Source organism: Grus americana, chromosome Z (genome assembly GCF_028858705.1).
Source record: "Grus americana isolate bGruAme1 chromosome Z, bGruAme1.mat, whole genome shotgun sequence".
Lineage (NCBI taxonomy): Eukaryota > Metazoa > Chordata > Aves > Gruiformes > Gruidae > Grus > Grus americana.
The window spans coordinates 80,123,197-80,130,533 of NC_072891.1; positions in this window are offsets into that span (position 1 = coordinate 80,123,197).

Here is a 7,337-nt window from a genome sequence, read left to right on the forward strand (position 1 = left end):
TTAAACTACTAATGATAGCTCTATCTGCACCCTCTTACTTACTTCATGTTTTACAGTGTCAGACTGTTGGTGAGCAGAAAGCATGCAAGCATACCTGCACCAGTGCCCTCAATACCAATGTATTGAGAAAGCTTAAAAGCTGGAAAGCTTTGGCCTGCAAAGTGCCCACCATCAGTGTGGCTCATGCTAAGGAAGTGCTCAAAGGACATGTTTATCTTTGACCGAGTAGGTGCAGTCCCACTTTTTGGCAGGATATGGTCCTGAAAGGGAGGAATCGCAGTACTCTCTGTGTAGTAACCCTGCGGCTCACAGTGCCCCAAACACACTGCCTGTTGTCAGCCCAAACTCAGCATCTGTCCACAGCAATCTTGTGGTATCTAATAAGGATGCAGCAGTGGTTCAGTCCTCCCCAGCATCCCTAATATGGGGAAAGGCACTAGGAGGAGAAGATGAATATAGAAATGAACATGGCTGTGGGTGTTTGTGTGTCGGGGAAGAAGGTGTGAGGAGGAGTATTGTGAGGGCTGGCTGAGGGCAGCCAATTCACAAGGGACCGAGGAAGATGATCAGCTTTACTTGCTGTGCTATAGACAACAGGTGATTCATCCTGATCAACTTTTTGGCTGAAATAGTACTTATATATTCTATACAAACTTAAAAAAAATCTTGAACACATGTTATAGATTGTTTGAGGGATATTCATCTTCAACTAGAGAAGAATATTTTTCCCATTCAGTAGAGCAGGAATACTTGTCTCTGACTCCTCAGATCTATACAAAGCCTCCTTATTTTGAGGTGATCGAAGAGATTAAGTTCCTGTAAACTTGATGTGATTAGAACTGGTGTATAGCTGTGTTTTGTTTTGTTTTTAAAATAATATTTATGGTTATACGAATGAAAGATTGCTGATGTAGTTTGGAATGTCTGGAGCTCTGTGAACAAAAAAGCAGAGATGCTCTCACTGCTTTTTAAGAAAAATTTTACTGTCCTCTTATAAAGTTTCTGGTAAATACTGTGTTAGTGCCTAAGATGATCAGGCTGGCCTATTTGACTTTTTTTTTGAGGGGGGAGAGGTCTTTCTAGTGGAGTTCTGGGGAGAAGGAGCTGGTTTTTATATAATAATTTGCCCAGCACATGCTACTGGCTCTGCTAGCTGTGGGGTGCAGGTGAGACATGAGTGACAGTGTTTCAAGATGAGTTTCCAAATACACAGCCAAGTCATTTTCACCAGTCCTTATTTCTAACCATAATAAACTATACCAGCAATGAAAACTGTGCTTATTCTTTAAAGGCTTCAAAAATTGCTGACTGACTCAGGAAAATAATGAATGAGTGTGTGGCTGTACACATTTGAAATATGCACAGTTTCGTATTTTTGTGATACTTCCATCTTGTTAATTGCATTTTTCTCCAACGTTAATTGCCCAGTCTTTAGGTGAAAGGTATTACCCTATGTGAAAACTCTGAGCGCTGTACTCGTTTGGATTCAATTGCTTGTAAGTTAAATAATAAATTAATTTGCAAATGTTGGTATGAGATGCCTTTGTGTAGGGCCAATGTAGGACACCCAAGTACAGAAAGTATGTGGAGCTGAGTGCTGGGGATGTTGAAGATTTATTGTTAACTGAATATTTTCTTGGAACTTTTAATCACATTTTAAAGTCACATGTTAATTACAGGTTGTAATTCTATGATTTTTATTCCGAAAGTTTTATTTCAAAGACATTTTATTTTAAAGCCTATTTTAAAATAATATCATGTGGATACAACCCTTGGCTCACAGAACTGATAAAGAATAAATTCGGCCTTGGCATCCTAACATGTACCGTCCCGTTGGAAATACATACCCACATGAGCCACAGCTAAGGGATTGTTCCATATGATCCTTCAGATGTATTTGATTGTATGTTACTCTAACGGGAGTACTGCTCTATTTAAACACCTAACCCTGTTCAGGCTGCTGGCAAAGCTGGTATTTTCAGTCCTTTTGACTTCTGCTGGCAGCAGCGGTGCTCTTTGCGCATGAGGTGGTTGGCACCTTGATGGATTGGGCCCTGGGCTCCCCTAAGTCTGTTGCCTCAGTTGACTGCAGTGGATCTGCCATTAAGAAATCTGTGGATAATATAATGCTTTAGCATTGCAGATAAATAGTGACTTTTGTGTGTTTGACTTTTTAAATCTTCTTGGAGAGGCACAAATTATTTGATCAAGCTGTTTATCAAAGCTGTTTCTGCATGAGCTCTCAAGACACACATTTGTCATTGTGAGAAATTTCCTTCTGAGACTTTTAAGGGGTTCCTTCTCTAATCTGTACGTATAGAAGCATTTTGGTAACTGAAAATGAACAACCACACAATTCCATGGTTTCGTGTATGCTTATGTAGTATATAATGTCGGTGATTGCTAAGATGTTAGAGGCTGCCTTCACAAATTTCTCTGAAAATGACGAATGAATGCCTGTACTCTAACTCCACCCACTTGCCACCATTTTGCTTGCAGGGCACATAAATAAAAAAGCAAAATTTGCTCTTCATACATAGAAGGTGGCATCACTTGTGCCTGCACAGAGGACACTGAATTAGCCAACATTCAAATTTTCTTGTCATTAGTCACACAGATCCCATGACAAATTTTGGCAAATTTAGTCCAACTTGAAATAAACAGGAAAAGTAAAAGTGTGGGGAATAAAAGGTAACCTCAGTGTGACAGTTTGTCTTCTGTACTCTTAGTTCGTATATTCTCATTGCAGCCTAAGGTCTCTCTAACGAACTGTGTTTATAAAACGTCAATTTATAACAGTGTTAACAGAAGCTGGTCACCAGCTCCAGTTGAGAGTGCATTCACAGAAGGTTGACCAGAAGACAGTAATCATGATTGTCTCATTCTTGTCAATAGTTAGCATTTAAGTGTACACTTTTGCTTTTTTTGTTTATTTAGTATTTCCATTAAAAACACTGTTTAAATGTTGAAATAATATCTAGAATAATTGGAACATTTTGATACTCAATTCAGTGTTTAGTATTCTCATGCAATAACTTTTTAACTCTTCCTACAACAAACACCCACATATATATATATATTACCATGTCCTGCAGGGTTTGTTTTATGCATATTTAATAATAAGGCAGGTGTAGAGAATGTATTGCATGAGAGTAAAGATAAGTCCGGTGCAGCATTGTTCTACAAAAGAGAAATATAGTGGGGCAATAGATACAGCTAAGATAAACAGAGTTTGTGTGCTACAGTCACAGTCCACAGTTTGCTGGTGTCATGATTTAATACAGAGATGAAATGAAAGTAACTGGAAGAAAATGGTTTCATCTCTTTAGAGTGCAACCACTGTATATTCAGCGAAGGCTAAATCCTAAAATCCTAACTCAATTGCAGCTGAGGAAAAACATCAGAACTCACTGCATTGTAAATAATAGACTAATGTTTTAAAAGAGTCCTCAAAATAGTAGATACAACTTATTTTCCTTGCATGTTATCTAATGGTAACTAGGTGGTGTCCAAAATCTCTGAAATTAGCTAAAGCATTTTTAAAAATCTAATCTGAGCTATAATCTGTTCTGTATTTTACACAAAGATTACTTTTATTTTGACTGCCTTGTGGCTAGCTGTAAGTGCATCATGTGCATGTTGTTAATCCAAGTGCAGTATTTACCATTCATGAAGCAGGTAGTATGATATCTGGGCAGTACAGTAATAATCAAAGCCTGTAAACATGAGGCATTTTTGCAGGACCCTACAACTGCTTCCACTGAAGTTGGTGACAAAACTCTCAGAGATCTAGTGGGTACAGGATCAGTTTTCTAAAAATATTATGGTAATACAAATAAACAGAAATAATAATAATGATAAAAGGGGAGAAGAGTAAACAATTGGAAAAACAAACTGTTCCATGGCCCATGCAGATGAAATTCATGTTTTTCTAAAGTTTTCATGCTAACTTTTTGTTCTTCACTGCAGTTGATAACCATCTCTATGATGTTTTGCGCAAGAGTAATTTTATGTTAGTGTTGATGCCAGTTTTAACCCAAGAATATCTTGCCTGAAGTTGGAATCTGCAGCTGTTTTATAATATGTCTATCATGTTTTTACATGTTTAGCAGCAGTGCTAATAAAGGTATGATACATAGAGGGTGTGCTAATTTTGTGTTTAGCTAAAACATGTATAATGCTTAGGTTTGAAAATGAAGGTGGTAAAAACTAGATTAATGAGGTCTGGATAAACAGTTGCTAATGGATTAAATTATATTAAATACTCAATGTATACTATTTTTCTGAAAAAAATAAATAAATTGCATTGTGTTGTCTAACTGTTAGAGAAATTTCTTAGCCTAGAAGGAACAAATGCTGAAAAAATAATTTGATAGCTTATAGTTATTATCTCTTGAAGTAGCTTAGATTTGAGCAGCAGTTTATTTATTGGTACAGTGGCTACCAGTCTTCTGGTCATGAATCATGGCAGAGTATTTAAGTTACCCCTGTGGACAAAATCTTAAATCTTTCCTTCTTATGGCAGAACTTAGAAAATGTTTTTTGCTTGCTGTGTATTAGGAAATTACTTAAATAATGCACCAAATGCCCATTTAGCATGTGGCTTGATTCGTTAATATATTCAATATGAACACATAAACACCTGAAGTGTGGATTTAACATTTCGTTGGCTCTCTACAATGTGAATGTGGTCAGCAAATGAACTCGGTAGAAAACTGAAATCTGGATGTGTATCCCACTAACATTACAGGTCTGAACTACAGAGTAAAGGACACCAACAGTGACTGCACAATCCTGTATCTGACAGTCCTGATGTAAAGTAGACCTTTTTGCTCACTGCCTCATTTTTTAATATTGTCCATGCAGAGGCTTACTGCTATATTCATGATGATGCATAAAACTAACAAACATCCAGCTTGTCCTGTTCTTTCTTTATGCATTTTATCTGCTTGCATTTCTTTTAGCTCCACAAGTTAATAGTCATATTAATCTTAATTTCTGTTTGCAATAAACCTAACGGAAGACTGAGAGGAGGTAAACACTGGAACTATCAAAATGCAGCTCCTATTAAGTAAGTTTTCTGATGATTTAAAACATTTCAGTATGTAATGTATGTCAGAAAATTTTATTCTGAATCCTGGCTTGACTACTGGAGAGCTAGGGTGATGCTTTGGGAGTACTTGGTTCCTCTGATCAACCATTAAGGGCCAAATCTTGATCCAAGTGTTGAGCAATTTCAGAGCCTTCCTGCACCTCTGTTGCTCAGATATACAGTATGACTGAGAACTGTCAGATTGGTCTTGAGAGTTTCTTCCCTGCTGGAAAAGAGGGTCGTAGTCTACGCATAGCTGATCAGGAGAAGAACATGTTAGTCAGAGGGCTGATGTGGATGACCACTCCAGTGACGTCAGGGTGTGCAGAATTGCCCTTTGCAGGAGGAAGGAATCAGCATGATGCAATAAACAAGGACTGTATTGACACGAGCGTGAGCCTCCCGCGGTAGTACCAGCCTGTGCTAATCGACAGCAAGGTAGCATAGCAGGAACCATTGTTCAGTTAAGGAGGAGTGAATGTTGTTCTCGCCTGGAGCATTCTGGAAGAGGTTATTTGAGAATAGTGCAAAATTACTGTTTTCATATACGTCTGTGTGCTAATGCAGCTCCCTCAAACTTTAGCTGGAGTTATGCTGTAATACACCAGGGATAAATGGCATGCCACTTAAAAAACACTCTCAATGTTTTACCTGTACATTTTTTGAAAGAGAGTTGTGATGGTCTCAGATTGCATATTAAATGTGTCCCAAAATTAAAAGTGTTTTGACTGATGATGAAAAAGATTAAATCTGTCATCTAAAAGCTGAGTTTGGTGATACAAGGATAGGGAGCTCAGCTAACAAGCAAATTTAATATTATGTTTTTGTTACAAAAATGTCCAGATACTGTTTACGGAAGTCCCATGAGAGCTAACTGATTCCACATAGCCTTGCAAACATTCGTCATTGGCTGCCACCCTGCTCAACCTTAACTTTAATTTACTGTTCTGTGGTAGTAAAAAGATGTATCCTGTCTGTTTTGTATAGGAGCAGTTAGATGTAGCAAAGATGTAAAAAGAAGTATCTCTCTGAAGTATATTAACGCACATCAGCTTAGTTTGTAGGTGCACTCCAGCTGGGATTAGCTACTGTAGTATTGTATTTTTTTAATGAACTGAATTAAACTGCTTGGTACTAGTCAATGTGTTGATTATATGATTGTACAGCCATGGCAGACTGGCATGCTTGTACTTCTAACTGTTCTTTGTTACCACTATAATCTGTTTGACTGTTTCGTGTATCCTTCATGTTTTCTCTTTGGGAGTGGGGAGGGGGGAAATAGTTACTGTTATTGTTACACTGTTAATTCTAGATACTAGTATTTTTGGCTGGGGAGAATGAACGGCTGTAGCATCATCAAACTTGCATAGATCTATGCAAGTATTCTAAAAATGTACATGCTGTAAACTGGGTGGTAATAATATGAGCATGGAAGACTGTAGCCAGTGTTAAAGCAGCAGATTACTCAGTTGTACAGTGTAACTTGCATTCCCTCTAAAAAAATTAGCTGAGCAGAGTGCAATAATCACAAACTCGTTTCTGGGAGTTGAGGAGGAAGAGGTGAAACCAAACCAGAGCTGGTGCTGTTGGGTGTGTGAGGAATTTGGAGAAAGAAAATGTTTGGACAACTTTTTTTTTTTTTTTTAATCTGAAGAAAGAGAGGAGAGAGAAAAAGAGTAAATCAGTTCCCTTCAGATTTTTTGAAAGGGAATAGTTAGAACTTCCAGAAGAAAAAGTCCTCTTGATATGTTAGGAAGCTTTTTCTTCCACATTGATGAGGACAGCAAAAAGAGAGGGATTGCTGAGGGACCCAGGATCCCCCACCCCTCACTTTTCTTGTGGGTTTGTGCAAGAGTGATGACAGTACCAGAAAAGCAGTTCCTGTTTTTAGATCCCGCTACTAAAGTCTTCATGTGTCTGTGGGTAATGGGAATCATGAGGAGATAATCAGTGAGTGATTCAGAGAGGTTGAGGATGACAAAACAGCTCCCAAAGTGACAATGGCATTGCTCCCTCCATCTCTGGGGTTCAGGTTACCCACCAGCTTGGATTGTACCATCACTTTTCTCCTCTGGTGAGAACTGCAAAGCTCTGGTGCTTGAACTGCAAAGAAGCTACTGCAATTCAGTCACAGGATGGTTCTCTCCCTAATTTACCCAACATCTTCATCTTTGTTTCTATGGAGAGGGTTTCAAGCCAACCCCTTCCTGTGAGAATTGCCTGTGGTGTGCCCCTGGTCTCCCAT